Genomic DNA, 23,384 nt, shown 5'->3' on the forward strand with positions numbered 1-23,384 from the left:
CAAACTACAGGGAAATTCTTCTTGGCTATTTTTAATTGCAATGATCATTATAGCAATCTTAACAGGACACCTTCTACCTGTAAATCAGAATTTGAAAGTCAGTTTTTTTACTTAAGGGCACTTCAGAAACCCTAAACCTGAGGAGCGTTCTGTGAAATTAACTTTTGTCTGCTTGCATTGACACAGCTTCTATAAAGGGGGCTGAAGCCCACAGAAGACAATTAAGGCAAATCCCTTTCTTCAGAATAAACATGGTTCAGTTGTTTTTCTGCCCTGTTGAAAGTGAGTGGGATGGAAGCAAATGGATGTAAATCTGAACTCCAGTTTTCTTGCCTTGGACTGCTATTTTATTCTCCGTCTTGGACTGGGGTTATCTCAGTTTCAAGCATTAGCAATAACAGAAGGCAGTATGGGGTGGTAGTGCTCACTTGACCTCCAGTGATCTGCATCACTGCTGCATTCAAAGACAGAGGTGGTAGGGGCAATGACATGGTTACATCAGTGTGGTGCAAACCCTCTACATGTGTGGAGATTTCCTGCTTAGGTATAAAGCCTGAGTAGCACTCAGCTGAACTGCCTGAAAAACATTGCATTTGAAGAAATGAGATTATTGTCTCTGTGGTCTTATCTTTGTGAAAGGTTCATACACTCAACTATCACCCCATGTTGCAGTCATCAAGCACTGGAAATGTATGTGTGCATGGATGATCAGCCTGTTTTTCTGGTCTGCATAAAGTTCTCCATATGTTCAGTCCTAAATCCATTCCATCCTGATTTTTCATTAATCTGCTTTATCTTTTCTTTTCTTTTTACAAAATAAAAATAAAAGTACCTCCCCCCAAATTGTGCATAAATATGTATTGTCGAACATATTGCTTTAAAATATGCATATCTAGATGCATTTTACCGTGAAATATTTATTTATTCATTCACTTGACAAAATTTAGATACTATTAATCAACAAAAAAACCCTCTGAGCTGTTCACATAAAGTGATATAAAATATTCATCAAAAACACTGATAAAATCAAATTTAAGCCATGCATTTCAAAATGCACATATCAGTGAACAACCACATCACAAAATTCAGAGTGGTGTAAGATAGCTGTGCGCTGATCTGCACTTGAGTTCAGGAGGTGCCGATTGGGTCAGTTCATATTGGAATTTGCAAAGAATGACTTTTTTCCAAGCATCCCTACTGTGAACCAGCTCTGAGAAATCAGGAGATGTGCATTCATATGTGAACCAGTCACTAGAAGTGACACAAAGTCATACCAATATACCTTCAAAGTAAGATACAGCCTGTAAAAACAAAACAAAAAAAAGATCAGTCACTTGTACACCCGGGATTCATCCTTTCATCCCTGAAGCATATTGTACAAAATACCAAGGAGAAAAAACAAATGTGTGCTACATACAATATATCCACGTTTTTGGTATACATGAGTTTATCCTTGAATTACTTGCACATTTTACTATATTTATCATGCCCAAAAGCAATCCATTTAAGACAATTTCTCCCTGATAATGTGGTCAATGTGGGTTGACTTATCAGCCATGCAACCACGGCCACATGCTTCTTTCAATAAATACTGAACTTTGTGTGAATCAGGTTGGCAGTGCACCATTTTGATCATGCCCATCTGCCTGAATCAAGCCAATGTGAGTAGCACATGTAGTTTAGATGGGTCCCTTTAAGCTTGAGCATGTGTCTATTTGGGGTAAGGAGTGATGTGGCTCTCAGCTGCAGCTTCTAAGAACATGCACAGTCTGTGGTGGATCAGAATCTTGGGCTCTTAATTTTTCATCTCATACACATTGCTCAGTACACATCAGTATTCCTTTCATGTTATTGGTTGCACAATATGGTCCTGAGCACACTAAAGAAAACATTGTTTTCTAACTACCTCAGGAAAGATGTGACCTTTATGGTTATTTTACAAGTTTACTCACTTGTTGCAAGTCATTTCTCCCTTTATTTTTAAATCTACCATTATTAAGCAAGATGATCTAGCTGAATTGTTAAATATTAACAACTGAACATTGGATCTAAAGTTTGTGCCTAAAATTCTCCATCCAATTTGTAGGTGAAGATGAAATGGAGGAACACTTTACTGGACATTCTACTGGGGAGATGAAATGCACCATTGGTTTGGGGATTGCAGTTGTAATTCCCAGAAACTGGGATACATATTGTCTACAACACTGGAGTTGGTAGATAGCCTTCATGACTAGCAGACATTGAGGGTGTTTGCCTCCAAGAATGTGTTGAATCCATTTTTAAAGTCATCCACGTTGATGGCCATTGCTACATATTATTTGCTCTGTCTGAAGAAGTTTTTTCTTTTGTATGCCTTGAATCTTCCAACATTCAGCTTCACATGTGTTTGAAAAGCAGCCACCTCAAAACCTTTCTCAGGAGGAAATGGATAAACAGAGATCTGACCATCTGTGGACATTCTTTTAAATGCCATAGACCAGGCATAGGCAAACTTGGCCCTCCAGATGTTTTGGGACTACAACTCCCATCATCCCTAGCTAACAGGACCAGTGGCCAGGGGTGATGGGAGTTGTAGTCACAAAACATCTGGAGGGCCGAGTTTGCCTATGCCTGCTATAGACACCCTCTCTCTTTGGTGCCTATACTAAGCTGGGGGCGGTGGACAAAGATGCTGGGAGAAATGGGGGTACTGCCCCTGTGGACCTAGCACCACTCTCTTCACTGATCATTTCCATTTTGGTTCCCGTTTAAATGGCAGCAAGTTGCTTTGGTTTCTTTTAAAAAGTAATCACTTGCATTAAATGAGTAAGCTCTGCAATGTGCAAAAGGAAAACATCAATAAACTATACTTGTAAAGTAGCCATAAAGGTCACACTTTCCCTGGGGAACTTAGAAAACAATGTTTCCTTTAGTAAGCTCAAGAGAGCCATGTCTACGTGCCTGTGGTGTATGCGGTTGCTAACCAATAAAGTGAAAGGAAATGCTGACGGTTTCAAGTTTGTGGTCCTGAGCATTGGCCCATAAAGTATAATGAAAAACCAAGGGAACACAGAATTATTCAGTGAATCATAGATGACAAGTAAAACAACTAAATTGCTTTTATGAGGAGGGGGAGGCTGGCAAAATATATTCCAATGTTTCTCCCCCCCCCATTAAAAGAAATCACTTTGGGGGTTTTCTTGTCTTGTCTTTCTACGTGAATATGTGCATGTGTGAATGATCACAAAATAGCATGTTGCAGAATATGGCATTGTTATATTTAGTAGTACTGAGCAATAAGAATTACACTTCAGAGAAATGTCTGTGAACTTGTTTCAGAACAGTTTGCATGGACCACAGAAGAAGAAAAACGTTGCAGGCCTATGTAGATGGGTACCACTGGATCTTTCCCTTGTCTCCCAAAATGCTAGGGGCAGTAGGGACTGGTCTATTGGGCTAAATCAGGCTCTGCTCAACCAACCTTAGTCTGCCATTAGTTAGAACCCACCTTCCTGACATCTGCCTGCCATTGGCTCTGGCTCCACCTATTGCTGGTCTCCCTGCCTTCTGCCTCACTGGTTGGGCAAGCCAACTCCTGCAAGACCATGTTCCCGCTCTCTATCCAATCCATTTGCACCAGACCTGGGAGGGTGAGGCACAGACTGGCCCCAGATAAAATGGCTGCTTCTGCTGCTCACGGTGCTTAGTGACTATCAAGGTGAGGTACTGTTTTGGAGTATTTGAAAAGGTTATGGAGGTGGGCATTTAAAAATGAACATACCTAATTTGCATGTCCTGAAATGATACATATACTGAAATGTAGACATCCTTTTATATTCTTACATATCTGAATTTTACAATACAGTAATCCGGCCATGTAATATGTACAAAAATGCATATACAGTGCATTTGGGTTACAAACTTAATTTGTTCCGGAGGTCCGTTCTTAACCCAAAACTGTTCTTAACCTAAGCCGCGCTTTCGCTAATGGGGCCTCCCACTGCCACAGAGCTGCCGCGCGATTTCCGTTCTCATCCTGGGCAAAGTTCTCAAGCCAATGTACTACTTCCAGGTTAGCTGAGTTTGTAACCCGAAGCGTTTGTAACCCGAGGTACCACTGTATTAGGGTAAAATTGCTTTAGAATACATATATTAGTGAAATTAATATACACAAATTAATTATATTAGGGACATATGCAGCAGCAGCAGCAACAACAACAACAACAACTTATTAGTATTATGATATTAGCTGCTCTGAACCCGGCCTTGGCCGGGAAGGGCAGGATACAAATAAAAATTATTGTTGTTGTTGTTACTATTTGCACCCTTCTCATCTAACTGGGTTATATATGTATTAGGCAAAATTGCATGCAAAAGTATGCATATGAGAATTTCACACTAAAATACTGAAAATACTAAAATGAAAACTGTTGTGGAAATGTGGAGAACTGAATTTAAGACTGAAAAATAAGAAACTGATAAAATCTAAAACTGACTGATTCACCCACCCCTATGCAGAAGTATTGGTGAAGATATACTGTTGTCTGGATGATATTCTTGTCTTTGTATTCTTAAACCTTTTTATGAATAATCAGTGGGTTGTTTAAATTTATTGCACATTTACAAGTATGAAATAAGTTGATTACCTTGTTGTTTATATGACTATTCAAATTCTGTTGTGCCTTACAATTCTAAGTGAGTTATCTTATGAAAACCCTTTGATGCTGTGAGCTGCTTTGGTAACAGTTTACCATGGAAAAATACCATACAGCAATGATTACCATGTATTTATTTCTCATTTATTACATTTATGTCCTGCCCTTCATCCCAAAGAAGTACAGAGGGGATAGTGATAATACTGAGGTGGCAGTGAGTCCTAGCAACTGCTCCTAACACCCCACAGATGCAATAGTCAATTGGGGCAGGTCCCACTCTGCAAGGGAAGGGAAGCTTGCAATGCAGAGATGGTAGGATAGAGCCAGCCTTCAAAGGAGAAGGAATTACTAACATGAGGAGGGGGAGAACCCAAGTTTAGCCTAAACTGAGACCTGGGCCAGACCAAGAGCAGCAAAGAAAGTGAGCCCCCTTAACTCCTAAAAGGGATTGATATTATTTAACCCCATTTCACAGGTAGGAGGTGAAGGCCAGGAAACCCTGGGGTTAAGCAGCTGCCCCTCTCCAGGAAAACAAAATAGCAGTCACTTACTCAGTCCCTACACTTATCCAAACAGTCCCAGCAGTAAATCATCTTTCACTGCTAGGGGAACTGTCATCTTGCTCCGCGATAGCTCAAGGATCAAATGGAATTTCAGCAGTGTCCTGTCTACAGACCAAATCAGCAGGCAAAGTCTGTAGTATGAGGCATTCAAAGCAAGAAAGCAAGAGAAGTAGCCTCCGCAAAGATGGACAGCAGGAATCCCAAGGAAGAGGCCAAGACAAACTGAACACCTGCAGAACCCTGGAGAGCTCCTAGGGCTCTGTTGGAACAGCTATACAGTTTTCTCAGTTTCTCATTTTCCCAACCTTAAATCCATTTTTTTGCATTTCCACATCATCAGCATCTTATACCAATTTCAGCATCTTATACCAGCATCTTATATCAATTTCACATCATCAGCATCTTATACCAATTTCTCCTAACACACATTTATGGGTGCAGTTTTCCTTAATATATGTATTTTCCTCAATACAATGCATTGTGTAGCTTATGTTCACTACTTATATATGCATATTTATGCACGTTTTAACCTAATATGTGCATTTCTGTACACATTACTTTGCTGGAGAACTGCATTGCAGAATTAGGAGAAGTGCAAATTCCAAAGCATGTCTCTCTTTTGGCTTGCATGTTTCAGAAAGTGCAAAGGAGGTAGGTTCACCGTTAATTGCAAACCTAATCAAAAATTATTCCCCCACCCACCCACCTAGTTCAGACTATAGGCATATATAAGGACAGTGCCAGATCCATACTCTAAACTGGGTCATCGCTACAAGCCTTGGATAAATAACTAATATTTAGCATGTCCCCACTGTATGGAATATGCCACAGACTTCTTTCATGTACGAAAGCCTGTTTCTGCATATGCAGCAGCTTTGATTGTGATCATTACGCTAATGCCATGCACAACATGCTCAGAAATTATTTTAAACCTCTACACCTTTGAAATAGCTGACAGATTCTGATAGGAGCAAATATAAATGATTAAGTCTTCAAGGCATTTTCCTCAATTTGTCATATCAGCAAGTGTCTTAAAGCTCTTCACATTTTCCAGACCACTGAGCAGCAATAATCCGTTTATTCCAAGTAGGCATATTCCATATGAAACAATCAGTGGTAACAACTACTGATATAGGCTGGAAATGATTGCAAAGAGGAGAAAATGGGACCTGCTTAATTCTCAGATTGAAATAAATGGGACATTGAAGTATTTCTGGTTGGCTGGATCATGCACAAGAATTTTCACATGAATGCAAGACTTTTTTTAAAAGGCAGCCTTGCCCAACCTGGTGCATTCAAGTTGATTTTGATTATAATACCCATCTTCTCCAACCAGCATGGGCTGCAGTTTGAAACATCTGGTGGGCACTAGTTGGGGAAGACAATGTAGGGGTATAGCTATAGGGTGATATCCATCTAAATCATGTTCAGAGGAGACTCATTAAAATGAGTGGCAGTATTCAATTAGACTGTCCCATCATCACAAACAATATGGATAACGCAACATGCCCTGTGCCCTCCTAAGTTTGCTTCATTGCAGCACCTTTGTGATAATGTATTCACACATAAGACAAAGCCCAACCATTACATACATTAATAATCCATACATTCAGTTTATTTTTTTTCAAAAAAAATCCTCAAGAACATTCATCTGCACTTTGATCAATGTACACATTTTTGCAAGTGATATTTCCTTACAATGCCCTCTGTATGTTATTTTCACTATCTTCATTTTTCTGCATAATTTCCATTAATATGTGTATTTATGTAAACATTGATTGGGGAACAGCACCACAAAATTTGGATAATTGTGATTTCTGAAGGATAGCTGTGTGTCGGTTCACATATTGTTTGGGGAATTGTGAATGTGACAGATTCCATTTTAAATGCAAATGGAATTGAATTTTTCCTCCATCCTTAGACTCAACAAATTTGGATTTCAAATTGTCTCTCTCCAAGCTGTGTTTTCTATGGCCAGATTCTCAACTCCAGTGTTCTGCCATACTTTCTTGCCATATCTACTACTGGCTTTTGTAAAACACAGCCTATTTATTTCCTTCTCAATTCCGTGAATGTCCAAGTCTGCTGCTTGTTTTATTTTATTAATTGTATCTTCTATAAAAATGCAGAGCAGGAAAGGAGACAGTGAGCACCCTTGACAGACTCCATGACTAATTTTAGCTCTTGGATCAATGCAATTTGCTCTAATTGTACTTTCCAGGGTTTTGTAATGTTGTGAGTTCATTATCTGATTACTGTGACTTCAGCTATTGCTTTGGATTTTCCTTGAAACAATGCTGGATTGGAACAGTGGAAAGTGCTAAACTTTGAGCATCACCAGGGCCAGACGTACATTTTGCAGGACATCTTCCATTGCAAGGAGCCCCTTCTCAACCCCCAGAGCCTCTTGGCCCTGCTTCTTCTCCTTTCTGTCACTTCCTGTTCAGTTGTCCTCTCTGGGCATGCAAGCATTGGCAAGAGTGAGAAAATGGAGCAGAACATCTCACTTGCTTTCTGGTGTCCCTCTAGATCAGCTTTTCCCAACCTTGGATCTCCAGTTGTTGTTGGACTACATCTCCCATCATCCACAGCCAGCAGGCACAGCAGTCAGGGATGATGTGAGTTGTAGTATAACAACATCTGGGAACCCAAGATTGAGAAAGGTTGATCTTGACAGTTGAGTCCAGAGGAGAGGGCTATTAAATGGGCAGCAGTGGTACTGACAAAAAGCATGGGACCCCACTGAAGGCATCTTGCCCAAGCCCCACAAACCCTAAAACCAGTATTGTATGTGACCTCTGGCGCCAATTTGAGATTTCTCCAGGGAATCTAATGTTGGGATAGCAGAATGACAGTCCTGCAAGGAGTAGTCTGCCTCTTTCATTATTCTGTGCCTTTATTTGCACATAAATTAAATTCCTCACCAGCTAGGGAAGAAAAGAGCACTGAACAGCACAAACTATATATTTCTCTATCTAATGTAAGGGGCTATTGTGTGCTGGTAGCTTATTTTGATTTTGCCTTCTCAGAGGCCTGGCCTGATAGTGCTTGTTTAGTCCACATTGTTTTGGCTTGCAGATAGATTTGTGCAGAAAGGTGCACAATGGAGAACATTTTACAATCTTCTACATCTAAGTTTACTAGCACCTGTATGACACTTTAAATGAAAAGCCCAGTACTTAATTGAAATTTGAATGAGGACACCCTGCTCTATGATGACATCTATGAAGCCAGGATCACTCAAGGAAATATAAATGTATTTATTTATAACATTTTAACAGTCTTACTCACTTTGAGAGTGTGTGTGTGTGTGTGTGTGTGTGTGTGTGTGTGATGAAATCCTGTGATTATGGACTGAGAATTATGAAGATCTGAAAAAGAAGAGTTGCAGCAAAATATGTGCACTTTGAAATGTTTTTCAAAGATTTTCTCTCCTTTCTGAATTGGTATCCACTGCTTTTATGCTTTTGCACTCCTTGCGGTACAACCTCATTCATGCAGAAAATCCTTTCAGGGCATGAATATATGTGCTGAGCTCTGTTTTATGGAAACCACCATGCTAATTTAGCAAACCTGCATAAAACCGTGTGTGTGTGTGTGTATGTGTGGTTTCTGTCTGTTTTCCTAATTAAATTCAGCTGACCCTAGGAATAAAAAGTCCCATTTGCATGTAAACACAGGCTTTGGACATGCATACATGAAGATAGCTTTGAGTGACATTAGTTCTGGGGAAGCAGCATGACTTTGTGGTTACTGTCAACACATTTACTGACATCACTATTTATCACTCAAGCTAAAATCCTCCTGTCACCTGGCAGCACTTTAAGGAGCAGAGGAGTCATCGCAACATCTGCAGGACTGGCATGATGGTCAAGATGGAAGGTGGGGCAGGGGGCTAGAGCGGGAGAAGCCCTGTGCTGTCATGTAATGGCAGATTGGCTGACTTAGGATCTGATGGATCCCAAGATGTGTGGGAATGTTCAGGGTGTCAGGAGAGGATATATTGTTTATTAACATCTTTCCTAACTTGCACTAGCAAGTTCCTTATGTAGCAGAGTTACGTTCCCCTTCTCAAGCACAGCAGAAAGCTGGCTGCAGGCTCGTTAGAACCTCTTATTATTATGCAATTCAGTATGCCTCAGATTGAATTGTACGTTCCTGGTAAGTTCCCTTGAATCCCTCTTAAAAGAATAAAAACACCACAATCCTATTCATAGTCAACAAAATGTAAGTTTACTCACGTTCAGGCAGTACATGGTATCAATCCTGAAGGCAGGCTTAAAGACTTAAAGTTACAAATAGCAACATGTGGCTTTACCCCATATAGGCGATATTTCCTGTGCAAGCCAACAGAGCAGTCTTAGCTGGAAGCAGACGAAAGGAGAAAGTGCTGCATGACTCGTCCTTTTGTTACCTGGACAGGTAAGGTCATGCCCACCTCTGGTCACATGCAAAAGGAAGGATGCTCCAGGCCAGGAGGAACAGGAAGTTTCGACTGGCTGGATCAAACATTCCCTTGCATGTCCACTCTAGCATTGCAAGGAATGTTGTACTTGACTGCTACCCGTAGATCACATCCCACAAGCTGGCTCAGCCATGCCCCTTCCCTGCTCCCAGAAATCTCCATTTGGAAGGTGGATGCCTCTGGCTGGGGTTCCATTGATGACAACAGCCTGCACATTCAGGACATAAGAATTTATGAAGAGCTGCTGGATCAGGTCAATTGACCATTCTGTTCCCACAAGAGCGCTCTCCTCTCAGCACTCTCCCTTCCTGTGTCATCCAGCAATTGGAATTCAGAAGCATTTCTGCCTTAGACAATGGAAGCAGAACATAGCTATGATGGCTACTAGCCACTGATAACGTTTACCTCCATAAGTTAGTCTAATCCCCTTTCAAAGCCATCCACCCTGATGGCCATCACTGTCTTCATTGGGAGCAAACTCCATAGTTTTGCTTTCTCTTGTGTGTCCTGAATCCTCTAATCCATGGGTAGGCAAACTAATGCCTGGGGGCTGGATCCAGCCCAATCACCTTCTAAATCCAGTCTGTGGATGGTCCGGGAATCAGTGTGTTCTTGCATGAGGAGAAGAAGAAGAAGCAGAGGAGGAGGAGGAGGAGGAGGAGGAGGAATTTGGATTTGATATCCCGCTAGCAATCTCCTTTCCCTTCCTCCTGCACAGCAAACACTCTGTGAGGTGAGTGGGGCTGAGAGACTTCAGAGAAGTGTGACTAGCCCAAGGTCAGCCAGCAACTGCATGTGGAGGAGCGGGGACGTGAACCCGGTTCACCAGATTACGAGTCTATCGCTCTTAACCACTACACCATACTGTCAGAATTCAGGGCCGGTCAGAGGTATGTGCCTATCTCTCCAGGCACCGGATGAATTCTTTCGACCTCCCTCCGGCGACTCCCGGTAGGAAAACACACGAGGTCCGTTCCGGCGATTTTCCTCAGGCTGTGAGAAAAACACACCAAACTGCTTCTCCTCCTCCCTGCTCTCCAGCATATCCCCAGGGAGGGGAATCAGACACAGACAGAAATGTATCTACATGTTTTATTCCTGTCTTCAGCAGTCATATAGAGAAAACATGTCTGCTCTGTTCAACAAACAGAGAGAAACTCCAAACTCCACCCATGTACATCCTGTACAGGTCATATGACACACACACTGAGCTAACATCCGGTGCTCAGTACAGAATGGACTGCCCCTTTGTTTCCATGGCAACAGTCACACACATCCTGTTTGGCTTTCCAGCCACAAGCAGCAGACTTGGCTGCTATAGCCTTTGCTTGCTGCTGCATTGCTGCTTTAGAATAACATACTCCCCCTAAAGTATCAATGCGTGCTGCGAGCAAAGCGTCATCCAGAGAAGAAAACAAACAGTTGTTATACTTATAACACTCCCCTGTTGTTTCAGTTCCACCCTTGGAACTACCCGCCACTGGTTTTACCAATGTACCTCTCTGGTTGTGTGACTTCCAAGGAATGAGTGCTTCTGCATTACCTTGGTTAGCAACTCTCTGTTGTGCCTTTGTCTCTGACTCAGACACAGCTTCAATTTGACCTTGGTCGTTTACAACAGCAACACATGCAATAGCTTGGTTGGCAAACTCTTTTGAATACCTCTTGGGTGGTACACCCTTCGTTGCTCTCTCAGACCTACGTAAGAGGTGCTGCTCTCCCTTGCTTTCTGGTTCAGCCTCTGAACTCTCTGAAGAACCAGTACTAAGCTTAATCAGTGGTTCATCCTCCTCTTCTGAGGGTCTAGTCATTGTGTGAGATTTCTTCTCAATGACTGTGACAACTGAGCTGTCTGAGCTATCGCTGTCATCATCAGTACTACTGAACTCAATAAGATCAAACTCATCATCATCATCATCAGAATCATCATCATCACCTGTGGGAAATGTGTGAACAATCACTCTCTCCTGTTCAGGAGCACTCTCTAGCAATTTTGTGAGAATCACCTTACCAGATTCAGACAAAATTACTCTGTAGAGACCCTTTTCATAACCCACAAAAATGCCTCTGGCATTCTTTACTCCACCTGGAGCTTCTGTTCTCACATGAGACCCAAAAACCTTGAAATGGGCAACAGAAGGTTTTCTGTGGAACAGTTTCTCAAAAGGAGAACATCCCATTTCATTTGAAACCTTTCTCAACCACGTGTAACAATATGACATTAGCGACTCAGCCCAGTACTCATGTGGCAGATGTGAACTAAGCAATTGCGCATGCATTCCCTTTTGCAATTCTTTGTTCACCCTAACACAAACACATCCGTTCCAAGCTTCTTCGGAACTAGCAATTTTGTGTCTTATCCCTTTCTTCTTCAGGAACCTCTGGAAATCCTGTAAGAGAAAAATTGGCTTCTCATCTGTGCAAAGACAATCTATGTCAGCATCATGCATATTTTTAACCTTGTCACAAAACTCTTTAAACCTTTCTAAGGCTTCTTTCGGTCTCTCTAAAAGATAAATCCAGACAAAACCTGTAAAAGAATCAACACATATTAGGTAATACTTTGCATTGCCTCTAGATGGTGCTAAAGGACCAATCACATCAGCATACACCCGCTGAAATGCCTTGTCAACCCTCGAGGTGACCTGCTTGGCGTTCTTCTTGGCTACACCTGCAACAGAAATCATGTTAGAATCACAAGAATTACATTCCATGTAATCACTCTGATTAAAAGTCAACAAATACAGTCCATCTTTCTCTTCGGCAGAAAGATACAACTCTCCATCTTTGTAGATCTCGCAGTGTTGATCATCATAGGACAGTTTTAGTCCCTTCTTGGCAATCTGCGAAACGCTGAGCAGATTGTACTTCAACTCTGGAACCAAATAAACATCGTTTATAGTCAAGTTCAGACTTTTAAGATACACAGTCCCAATTCCGGTGGCTTCCAGCTCTTGACCGTTGGCTTGTTGTACAACGAAGCTTTGCTTCTTAAACGACGAAAACAAATCCCTGCGATGGGTCATGTGAACCGTCGCTCCCGTGTCTAAAATGAAGGAATTCCCCACTTGTGGTGTGGCCTTTAGGGACATCAAAGCCTTTGCAGGCTTCGCCTGTGACTTGGCATGACTTCTGCCTGACGCCTCAGACTTCGTGGAGCTTCCCTTGGCTCCTTTGTTCTGACGTGGCTTCCTGCAGTACCGCTGAAGATGCCCAGTCTGTCCACAATTGTGGCATCGGACAACGTTCAAAGCTACAGCGTCTCCTCCAGTAGCTACAGCAGTGGGGGTGTTAGAACTCCGTTCTTGACTCCCCCTGTCCTTGACTTCCAGGGCGGCAAGTCTGTCATGTTCACAAAGAACCACGGCAAAGACCCTGTCCGACGTTAGATCTTGCGCTGGGAGAGACCCCAGCTGACTGGCAACCGTTTTGTAAGTCCGATTCAGGCTGTTGATCACCATGAAGCAAAACACTTCCTCATCCAGACGGAAATTGCGTTCCACCATCTGCTGACGCAGAAATTTCATTTCCGTCAGGTGCGCTTGAACATCTCCATCAGGCGCAAGCCTCAGGTTAGTCAGCTTTTCAAAATACAGCAACGCTGAAGAACCTGCATCTCTCTGATGTGTCCTTCTCAGCGTGTCCCAAACATCTTTCGCGTGCAGTAAATCTTGTATATGAACAAGCTGAGAGTCTGACACGCACAGAATTATAGCAGTTCTGGCCTTCATATCCTGTGACTCCCAAACAGGCGTTGGTGCTGCAGGGATGGGGTTCTCAATCACCCTAAACAGTCTCTGATTCTGCAGCAAGGCCTTCATCTTAATAGACCAAGATGCATAATTGTCACTGGTCAAAAGGGTTGGAGAAGGCAGGACTCCCTTCTTGACATCCATTTTGAGCCCTTGCATTGACTCTCAAACACAAGCCTCTAAAATCCAATAGCTGGCTTGTTTACACTCTGTGCACCTGGCAGCAATAACACTAGCCGCTTGGAAAGTCCCTTTCCAACAGTTCCTGTGTAAAGGCCTAGTCAAAACACGACTTGTTTGTGCCACTCTGGGCATAGCCTGACTTCCAGCCCTTATCTGCGTTGCTTAGCAACCACATTCCTTTCCTTGGACAGGAAAAACCACAGGAATGTTTGGAATGCAGACTCTTCTCTCTCGGAGCTGTTTTTCCCAAACGTTGCTCCCATGAAGCAGAGAATTAATCCATCTGCATTCACACTCTTAAGCCCGAAAATCTCATACCTGGGCTCCGTGGCTTGGCTTTCAGCTTCTTCTGGTCAGCTTCTAGCTGCAGAGAATCAGCATCCATCTCAGGCTTCCATGGAGAGGGATGAATACAGACTCCCATGGATCGTAGCAACCGTCAACTGCTACCAATGTCAGAATTCAGGGCCGGTCAGAGGTATGTGCCTATCTCTCCAGGCACCGGATGAATTCTTTCGACCTCCCTCCGGCGACTCCCGGTAGGAAAACACACGAGGTCCGTTCCGGCGATTTTTTCTCAGGCTGTGAGAAAAACACACCAAACTGCTTCTCCTCCTCCCTGCTCTCCAGCATATCCCCAGGGAGGGGAATCAGACACAGACAGAAATGTATCTACATGTTTTATTCCTGTCTTCAGCAGTCATATAGAGAAAACATGTCTGCTCTGTTCAACAAACAGAGAGAAACTCCAAACTCCACCCATGTACATCCTGTACAGGTCATATGACACACACACTGGCTCTCAGGAATGTGTCCTTTTATTTAAAATGCATCTCTGGGTTATTTGTGGGGCACAGGAATTCATGCATCCCCCCCAAAAAAAAAATAGTCCAGCCCCCTACAAAGTCTGAGGGACAGTGGACCAGCCCCCTGCTGAAAAAGTTTGCTGACCCCTGCTTTAACCTTCAGTGTGTGGAAGAGGGAGCTCTACACCAGCATTTTAAAACATGTTTATGTAATCCAAGAACTAAAGCAGAACATTTAGGAAGTGTGAAAGCCAGTGGGTAATGATGTTCTGATCTTCACATCAGTCTAGGAGCTATAGATCACGTCAATTGGTATTAGCTATTACAGAGAAATCCTAAACCCTTTGCTGGGTTGGAATATTCAGTGCTCTTTCTTGGTCACTTTGTGTGTAGAGAGTCAGATGCACACAGCAGAAAAAATGTACTTGGTGACCATATTTGAATATCTGAAGTAATACCTTATTTTCTATTGCATTCACATTTTAATTAATTTTGCAGAACTTGTATTTCAGAACAAAACAGGGACAAAATTACAGAGCCCAGTGATTTTCAAGCAAAAGAATGCCTCACCAGCTGGTATTCAATGTTCACCCCATCAAGAGTGTCGAAGCAGTTCTTCAGGGCACTGTTTCTATCATCATCCTGGAACAAATGCAGGTAGATAACAACCAGCATTATCTGGAAGGTCAGGAACAGATGAAGTAAAAGATTGAGGCTGTCAGTAGTATAGATTATGCTCCAGAAAAGAACACAGTTGTGTAAAATATTATATTGATTTAAGGACATTATTGTCAAAGTCTTGTAGGTGAGATGAGATCCATTTACATGCTAATGACAGCATGTTGTCTTTTGTATTCAGGAGTGAGTAAATCATAGCCTCTAGAGATCTCCCATCCAGCAAAGTAGATAGTTATCATTCTGCAATGTTGTCCCATTATTACTTTTATCTATGAAAAAATACCAGTTTTGTGCACTAGCATCAAGGGCAAGAGTGGCAACTTTGTCCAGTCCTCTCCTCCATGACAGAGCAGGTTACACTTGCAATTCATGGTTCCAGTCAATTAAACATTATCTGTGACTAGGCCCCATTAAAAACTATAGGACTTAATATTAGTTTCAAGTCCAATTGTTTTGAATGGGCAAAATAGACTAAATTTAGATAACTGGGAGAATTACTCTCAGCAGAGAATTGAAAGTTAAGTCTATCAATGGCTATTACTCATGGACTTCAGACAGGAAAGATGAGAAAGTGAGAGAAGAAAAAATCACTAAACCAGACATTGAACCTGGAAATTTTGCTTACAAAGCATGGACTCTACAAACAAGCAATGGTATTGGTGGCAAGGGAAAAAAAATAAGTATAAAAAATAATTCCTGGGTGCAAAAATTTGGTGAGAGACCCCTAGCTGAGATTTAAAATCACAAAATATGCAGCAAAACATAATATACAAATGTAGACTGTTAGACCTTTAAAACATGCCCTTCTGAGTTCCTTCTAAAGTTTCCCTCTTCCCCTAGCATAGAAAAAAGAACTTCCCCAGGGAGGTGGTTCCAAGATCTTGGAGCAGCCACTGGAAAGGCCCTCCTTCATGTCCCTACCAAGCATGCCTGTGAGGGTGACAAGACCAAGAGAAGGGCCAAAGATCTCAGAATCTGGGCAGACTTGTATGAGGAATAGTCTTTCATATAACTTGGACCTAAGTTGTATATATATATTCATTCATGCAACATTCAGCACCCCATTCATGAGCAGAATGGTCCTTTAGCATGTCGAATGATTCTTTTTTATGCAAACCTTTATGGGTATATGGCAAATGAAGGCGACCCCAAGTTGGTTTAGATGACTATAAATAATTGCATAATCCAAAACATCTAATCTAAGGAAGTGGGGAAAGAAGAAAAGTCATCCATGTTTCTCATTAAAATAGAGAAAAGTGGATCAGAAAGAGGAAACTTTGTCACCTTGAATTTGTTCAAAAAAAGTTGAAAGGCAGCCTTCACAGATGGTAAGCTGTCATTAATACATGCAGTGCACTCTCCACCACCACCAAAAGAGTGGTGATTTCAGCAATCCCTAAGTCTTTCTCAGGAGATGCTACTCTGTGAGCTTTGATCATTTGAACATCTGAAGAGGAAAGTAAAGGATGATATCCCTGGAGCATGGAAAATTAAGAATGATTGAAACAAGTATTTTATTAAGATGATTTTTTTTTTCTCCCTTTGTCCTCTAAGATATTGTGTGTGTGTGTGTGTGTGTGTGTGTGTGTGTGTGTGTGTGTACAATTTTCTCTTTCAGAAAAGAATAACTTTATCAGGGCTGTATGTCAAATACATGCTTATGGTTTAGCAACTGCCACTTCATAATGTATTATCAAATGCCAGCAGTGCCCTTCAGCTCTCTATATTGGACAAACAGGCCAAACTCTACACCAAAGGATAAATGGACATAAATCTGACACCAGGAATCACAAGACAGAGAAGCCAGTAGGAGAACGCTTCAGTCTCCCAGGGCCTTCAACACAGCTCTCAAAGCAGCTGTCTTATTACAAAAGAATTTCAGAAACAGACTTGAAAGAGAAGTTGCTGAATTACAACTTATCACTAAATTGAAAACTATGGAGAGACCTGGTCTTAATAGAGATATTGGATTCCTGTCTCATTACATATGCTAATCATCCCTTGCTTTTTTCTGTAGGACTAATTGCAGTCATTAACAGTCATCAACAGGTTTACCATACCCATTGAGTCAATCACCCATCTCCTACTACCCTCCTGAGAAAAACCCCACTCTACCCTCCCACTATATATAAGGGTTCGGTGACTTCTTATATATACCTTTTCAGAGGGAGGGTAGATTCTTTTCCCATAAGTCAAGCAACAGAATGTAATAGTTAGCCCTATTACTGATCTGAACATTGTTCCAGAAATGAAGTGGAGCAAGACACGAGGAGGCTGCCCTAATAGAGAACTGATTTTACTGGATTCTCCAAGGCTGACAATGGAGTACAGAATGTCACCAGGACTGGGACATGTTAGGCTTCTTGGCACAAGTGAAAGAGGTAAAACCTAAGAGTATGACTTAGGGCACACATTCATGCTCCTGTATATGTGGCATCAAGTGATCATCTGCATGGTCAACCAACATGGAACGTGTAGGTCACTCAAGCTCAATTCAGATAAAACTCTTTACAATGGTTGAAAGTCATCAATCATCAAAACATCAAGTGATCCATGAATCAGTTCTCAGACTATGACAGGGGCTCAGTTTAAAAGAAGGGAAATTGACAGGATGGGAGGGGAGAATCTTGAAACTGCTAACCAATCAGAAGCCCAAACACTAAAAGAAAAAAACCAGTAAGAGCTGATACAGGATGATAAGACCATCAACCTCTTGCAGCACCTAGAACATTCTGTGCAGTCCTTATAGTCTTTACCTGGTCATAGAGACAATGGAGGGCCTGATCTAGGGCTGAGGAGGCTGTGTCTTCCTTTGGTGACCCAACCCAAGAAGCTCCATGTCTGCCTGTGGGCCATATGATACATAATGAATGCTGCAGTCCTGCAGTACCCAATGGGTGAAAGGCGTAAGTAGATATAATCTGGCAAGTTTTTGTTGTCTATCAGCACAGTTGTGGATGCAATTATTGATTATAGTCTGATGCAATTTCTTGCAATATCAAGGAATGGCAACAACACTGGGACAAAAAGAATTGCTTGGATTAATATGTGGGTAAATTGTGCAAGGACTCTGGCCCCCAAAGTCTGGATGCTCACAGTCCCATCCCACAAGCAGCAATATGCCCCTCATGTTGCAATCCCTCCAGAACATGGACAAGAAAGGTCTATTAATTTAGTGTGATGCCTCCCAGCAGCAGTGAGGATGGAGATCAGCCAGCAATGGAAAAACAGAAATATATCATGGTAATCGAGAATATGGAGCATTGGCTCATTGGAACAATGTATACAAGGAGCTTAGCTAATGAGGACTATTTCTTGACATTTACATCCGATTCCTGTTTTTGTTAAGAAGAGTGGGGAGAAAATGAGATTGCCACTGGCTTATGGTTAGAACTATGGGTAACTACCTTCTGCATGTCTGTCTTTGACTGCATTTGAATGTTAGACATTTGCTCTAGACTTTATATTGCTCTGCCACTGACCCATCAAGAATCTTCTCTTTGGGATCTACATAGAATATGCTTTTTCATTTTTCAGTTGCTGACTGTAAAAGCAACTGGTAATGCAATTTCATTTCAGCGCCAAGGTAGACCACTCTCCTCAAAAGAGCCATCTGTTTCCAGTTTCCACTTCTTGCATCTGATATGCATCCTGTCACTGATTTGAAAAAAAACACCACCCTTATTTTCTTGACACCAGTCTTGTTACATTTTCGCCCAAGGCCAGCTCAAGGGTTTTTTATAAACACGTACAAGATGGACTGCATCCAAAGGTCTCCTTGCTACCTTTGGGGCTGGCCTTAACCAAACCAAATGCTCAGTAGAAATCTTTAGTAGATTTCTTACATCACTGAACCACTGCTGTTTTACTGGCACAGTTTTCAATCAGTGTAATAATTGAAAGCACAGGGAGAAGAGACCAAACACTGATGTTCTTTTACTAAGTTCTATAGAGTTTGTTGATTTTTTTATTTTAAATAAAGTGGGCTCATTTCAGTATTTTGTAGCACGCATTTTTGTTTCTTTTCCAAGTTCTTGTCATCTGCAAGGACACCGAAGGTGCCTATCAAAGGGCAGAAGCAGTACTTACTTAGCTGTAAGTTTTGGATCGATATGATCTAAATTATAATGCATTCTGCTATTGCAGTGCTGAAACAGTTGGAGGCATGCCAGCTTTAAATTTATTATACTTTTGCCATGTCCACTATAATCTTAATGATTGGAGGGCCTGGAAAGAAGCATGCCCACATGTTATGATTTGAGCACAAGCCAACATTCAAATGCATATAGGACTGGTTCTACACAGCTGCTGCTTCTGTATGCCATAACCCCCTTCCACGTTCTCTTTGTTCAAATGTTATCAGAAGAGAATGGATGCCAGCTGGATCTCCTCCAGGTTTCAGGAGGCCTCTGGCAAAGGACCATCTTATGGGCCTCCTTCAGTATCCAATGGATGCCCCTAACTTTCAAAGGTACCCATTGACTAGCGCTGCCATATGTCCAGATTTTCCCAGATGTTACCAGGATTTCAAAGGCGAAATTGACATCTGGAGGGAATTTCTGAAATGTGGTGCTTTGTCCTGGATCTCAGGCAAGTCAACTGAAAAATCGCGCTCTTTGGGTGTTTAAAAAAACTCAGCAACTTTGGGGCTTTTCTAAAAAATGCTCCCCAACAAAAGTGTCCCAAAATGTTTGCAATCTTAGGCACAAGAAGCTGGTGTAAAGCAACTTGATGTAAGTTAAGCCGGTGCGAAGTTACAGCAGATTCAATCCCCATTCAGCAGTAAGGCTGTTGCTGCTCTGTCCAAGCCTAGCAGAGGAAACATAAGCCTTGGAGGCTTTTAAACAGAGGTTGGATGGTCATCTCTCATGGATGCTTTAGCTGAAATTTCTGCATAGCAGGGGGTTGGACTTGGGATCCCTTCCAATTCTACAATTCTATGTTTCTACGATTCTATGTTCTATGCCGGATTGCCAGGTCGGGTGACCAAACTGAATAATAATAATAATAATAATAATAATAATAATAATTTATTTATTTATTTACACCCCGCCCATCTGGCTGGGCTTCCCCAGACACTCTGGGCGGCTTCCAAAAACAATATTAAAATACTGTACTACATCAAACATTAAAAGCCTCCCTAAACAGGGCTGCCTTCAGATGTCTTCTAAAAGTCCGGTAGTTGTTGTTTTCTTTGACATCTGGTGGGAGGGCATTCCACTGGGAGGGCGCCACTACCGAGAAGGCCCTCTGCCTGGTTCCCTGTAACTTGGCTTCTCGCAGTGAGGGAACCACCAGAAGGCCCTCGGTGCTGGACCTCAGTGTCTGGGTAGAACGATGAGTGTGGAGACGCTCCTTCAGATATACTGGACTGAGGCCGTTTAGGGCTTTAAAGGTCAGCACCAACACTTTGAATTGTGCTCGGAAACATAGCCTTGTCTTGCCCCAACCATGCCCCCATCTCCCCTCAGCCAGCTTTGCCTTCCCCAAAGGGGGATGCCTTATAAAGGTTTCTACACCTTCCTCCTCCTGTGGTGACCCATGGGAAAGTTTTCTCCCATGCGCCTATGCAGGGATCATGAGGTGTGCAGAACTCTGTAGCCGTTTGCTTCTCATTGGCCCATGCACCACCAGGCAAATGCGTCAAAGGGCTTAATTTGGCCCAGAATGAGGCTTGTCAGTTAAGCAACTATTGCAATAGCAGCAGCTGCACAATCACTTTCCCATCCAGTTCACAGCATCCCTGTTTCATTAATAACCTTTGTGTTATTAATCTATTCTTTGTCCCCTAAACTGCTCTGCAAATCCATCTAGTGATGGAAGAACTAGATTATACATTCAGATTTCTTGGTTGGCTGTAACTTACTAGTAAACCCACAGGTCCCTTGTTGACTATGTATCTAAAGAAATCTCTTGTGTATTGTTTATGCCCCAAAGTGTGTGAAATATCATATACTGTGAGGGAAATTCATCACAGCTTCTGGTATAAAAGTTTCTAATAGCTTTCTAATGCAAATGTTGTGTTTCTGACACAAACGACCAAACACCCTGAATTCATCTGGGGCACATAGGAATTTCCAGGGTGTAACTAATAATAAAATTGAATATTATGTAACCCCAAATGCATATGTTATATGTAATAAAAAGCAAATTAGGAATGAACAGCGTTCTGTTTGGATAAAATAAGTATGAATCAAACGCCTGTTCCGAAGTTCCCTTGTTTCATTTGTCAGTACACGAAATCTCTCACATCTATAAAAGCTCAAGGTTTCTTTTTTGCTTTTGCCTACTGTAACATTTATCTGCAACCAAAGTAAAAATCAGTTCACACTGTAGAAAGGTGTTTGTTGCGTATGCACAAATGTTAGAAGCTGCAAACAACACAAAGGGTGAAGTAGAAAAGAAGAAGAAGAAGAAGAAGAAGAAGAAGAAGAAGAAGAAGAAGAAGAAGAAGACGACGACTTTGGATTTGATATCCCGCTTTTCACTCCCTTTAAGGAGTATCAAAGCGGCTAACATTCTCCTTTCCCTTCCTCCCCCACAACAAACACTCTGTGAGGTGAGTGAGGCTGAGAGACTTCAGAGAAGTGTGACTAGCCCAAGGTCACCCAGCAGCTGCATGTGGAGGAGCGGAGACGTGAACCCGGTTCCCCAGATTACGAGACTACCGCTCTTAACCACTACACCACACTGGCTCTCAAAGTGTGTTGATAAGCATGTAATAATCTTATGTGTAGGAACCACAGTCAAGCAGAATATTTCTCATGCAGAAGATTTCCATGTGTTCACAAACACACTTTTCTAACTTTTATGGAAAGGGCCCGAGACATTTTGGTGACTGGGACAGAAACCCTAAATCCCACCCCCACCCCCCGAGTGTTGTTGTGACGTGGAGTTTGTGATTTCAGCTCTCTTGACATAATATGCTGGAGACAGTTCTCTAGTAACACTTCTTTATTAAAGCAACAAGACTAGACCTGAGGAGGGGAGAGCTACATTTATAGGGACAGGGAACTAGCTAGAAAGGATACATTTTGGAGGGAACAATATCAGGCAATCACAGTCCTGCCTTTTGGAGGAAACCAATAAGTCAGAGGATCCAAATACAGCAGCTTAAATGAACCAATAGTAGCTGTACCCTCTGGAACCAAAAAGCAGTTACTTTACCCTAATGCAAATACAGACAATAATAATACAGATATAAAATCCTTTGACTCAATACACAACAAGTGTGAAACAATCTTTATTTCTGTTTCTGATGTGCAGGCTAGGAGGGCCTTTGCTTATGTAGCCAAACAGTGCCAGGAACACACATAAGGGAGGTATTAGCATGGAAAACTGGATAGGGGAGAGTGGAATAGTGTAGCTGAAATCCGGAACTGCAGAACTCTGCACTGCACCATTTTGTTGCAGTTCCCCATTGTCTTTCATAAAAGGCAGTGTGGTGCAGCGCTTAGAGTGTCATGCTAGGCCCTGGGAAAACAGGCTACAAACACCCACCCAGGCATGAACCTGACTGGGTGACCTTGGGCCTGTCACTATCTCTTAGCTTAATGTGCCTCAAAGTGAGGATAAAAAATGGGCGGGGGGGGGGGCTGTGCACCAACTTGAGCTCATTGGAGGAATGGTAGGATAGACGTTTGCCAACAATTAGATGCACTTGCTCCTCGGGACTACGAGGGAATCTTGCCTGTGGCAGGGCTATTTATAACAACACTGCCTCCTGCCTCCAGCATGTGTTTCCTAAGCACAGACCTTTGCTATTAGAGGAAGAAAGGAACCAACAGCATAATCCCGGCCCCCACCAAACATCTCGCTGCAAAACCTGCCCATCCGAATACTTCCAAGCCAAAGCACGCTATCCATCTCTGTGAATTGTTCTCAGTCCCTGAGGTTTATCCAGTGAATTATGCAGGCTCCCTTCGTGTAGAACTTTATTAATAGCTTTCTGACAATTCAGATAAATTACATCATGTGAACTGTCATTATCACACTTATCCATAACCTCCTCAAAATGTCAAGGAGGTTAGCCAGGTATGCTCTTCCTCCAATTTAAATGGTTTCAAATTACATTATCACCACTCTATCCCATATCGCCCTTCACTGTGGGCTCCATTATTTTACATGTCATAAGACCAGAACTGGCTAGTCCAGGTATTGTTTTAAGTTATATCATTAAGACTAGGCAGGTTGAGACTGCCAGTTCCTTTGTAAATCCACTTTTTGAAAACCCCATAAGTTTCTTTCCTTTACTTGTAAACCACTTAGAAGCCACTTCAGGCATTAAGCTGCATGTGCATTTA

At 42.1% G+C, this 23,384-nt stretch overlaps 1 long non-coding RNA gene across 2 annotated transcripts in view; it reads right to left on the reverse strand.

Annotated features, from left to right (window-relative positions):
- Nucleotides 1-897: 897 nt before the first annotated feature.
- The window catches only part of LOC307217292, a 117,558-nt gene continuing 95,071 nt past the window's right edge, over nucleotides 898-23,384 (reverse strand). For both annotated transcript variants that reach the window (XR_013839535.1, XR_013839536.1), the window contains exons 2-3: nucleotides 14,974-15,045; nucleotides 898-1,301 (exon numbers count right to left, since the gene is read on the reverse strand). This is a non-coding gene — a long non-coding RNA (uncharacterized lncRNA). The remainder of the gene's footprint in view (nucleotides 1,302-14,973; nucleotides 15,046-23,384) is intronic.

Source organism: Podarcis cretensis (genome assembly GCF_951804945.1).
Source record: "Podarcis cretensis genome assembly, chromosome: 5".
Classification (NCBI taxonomy): domain Eukaryota; kingdom Metazoa; phylum Chordata; class Lepidosauria; order Squamata; family Lacertidae; genus Podarcis; species Podarcis cretensis.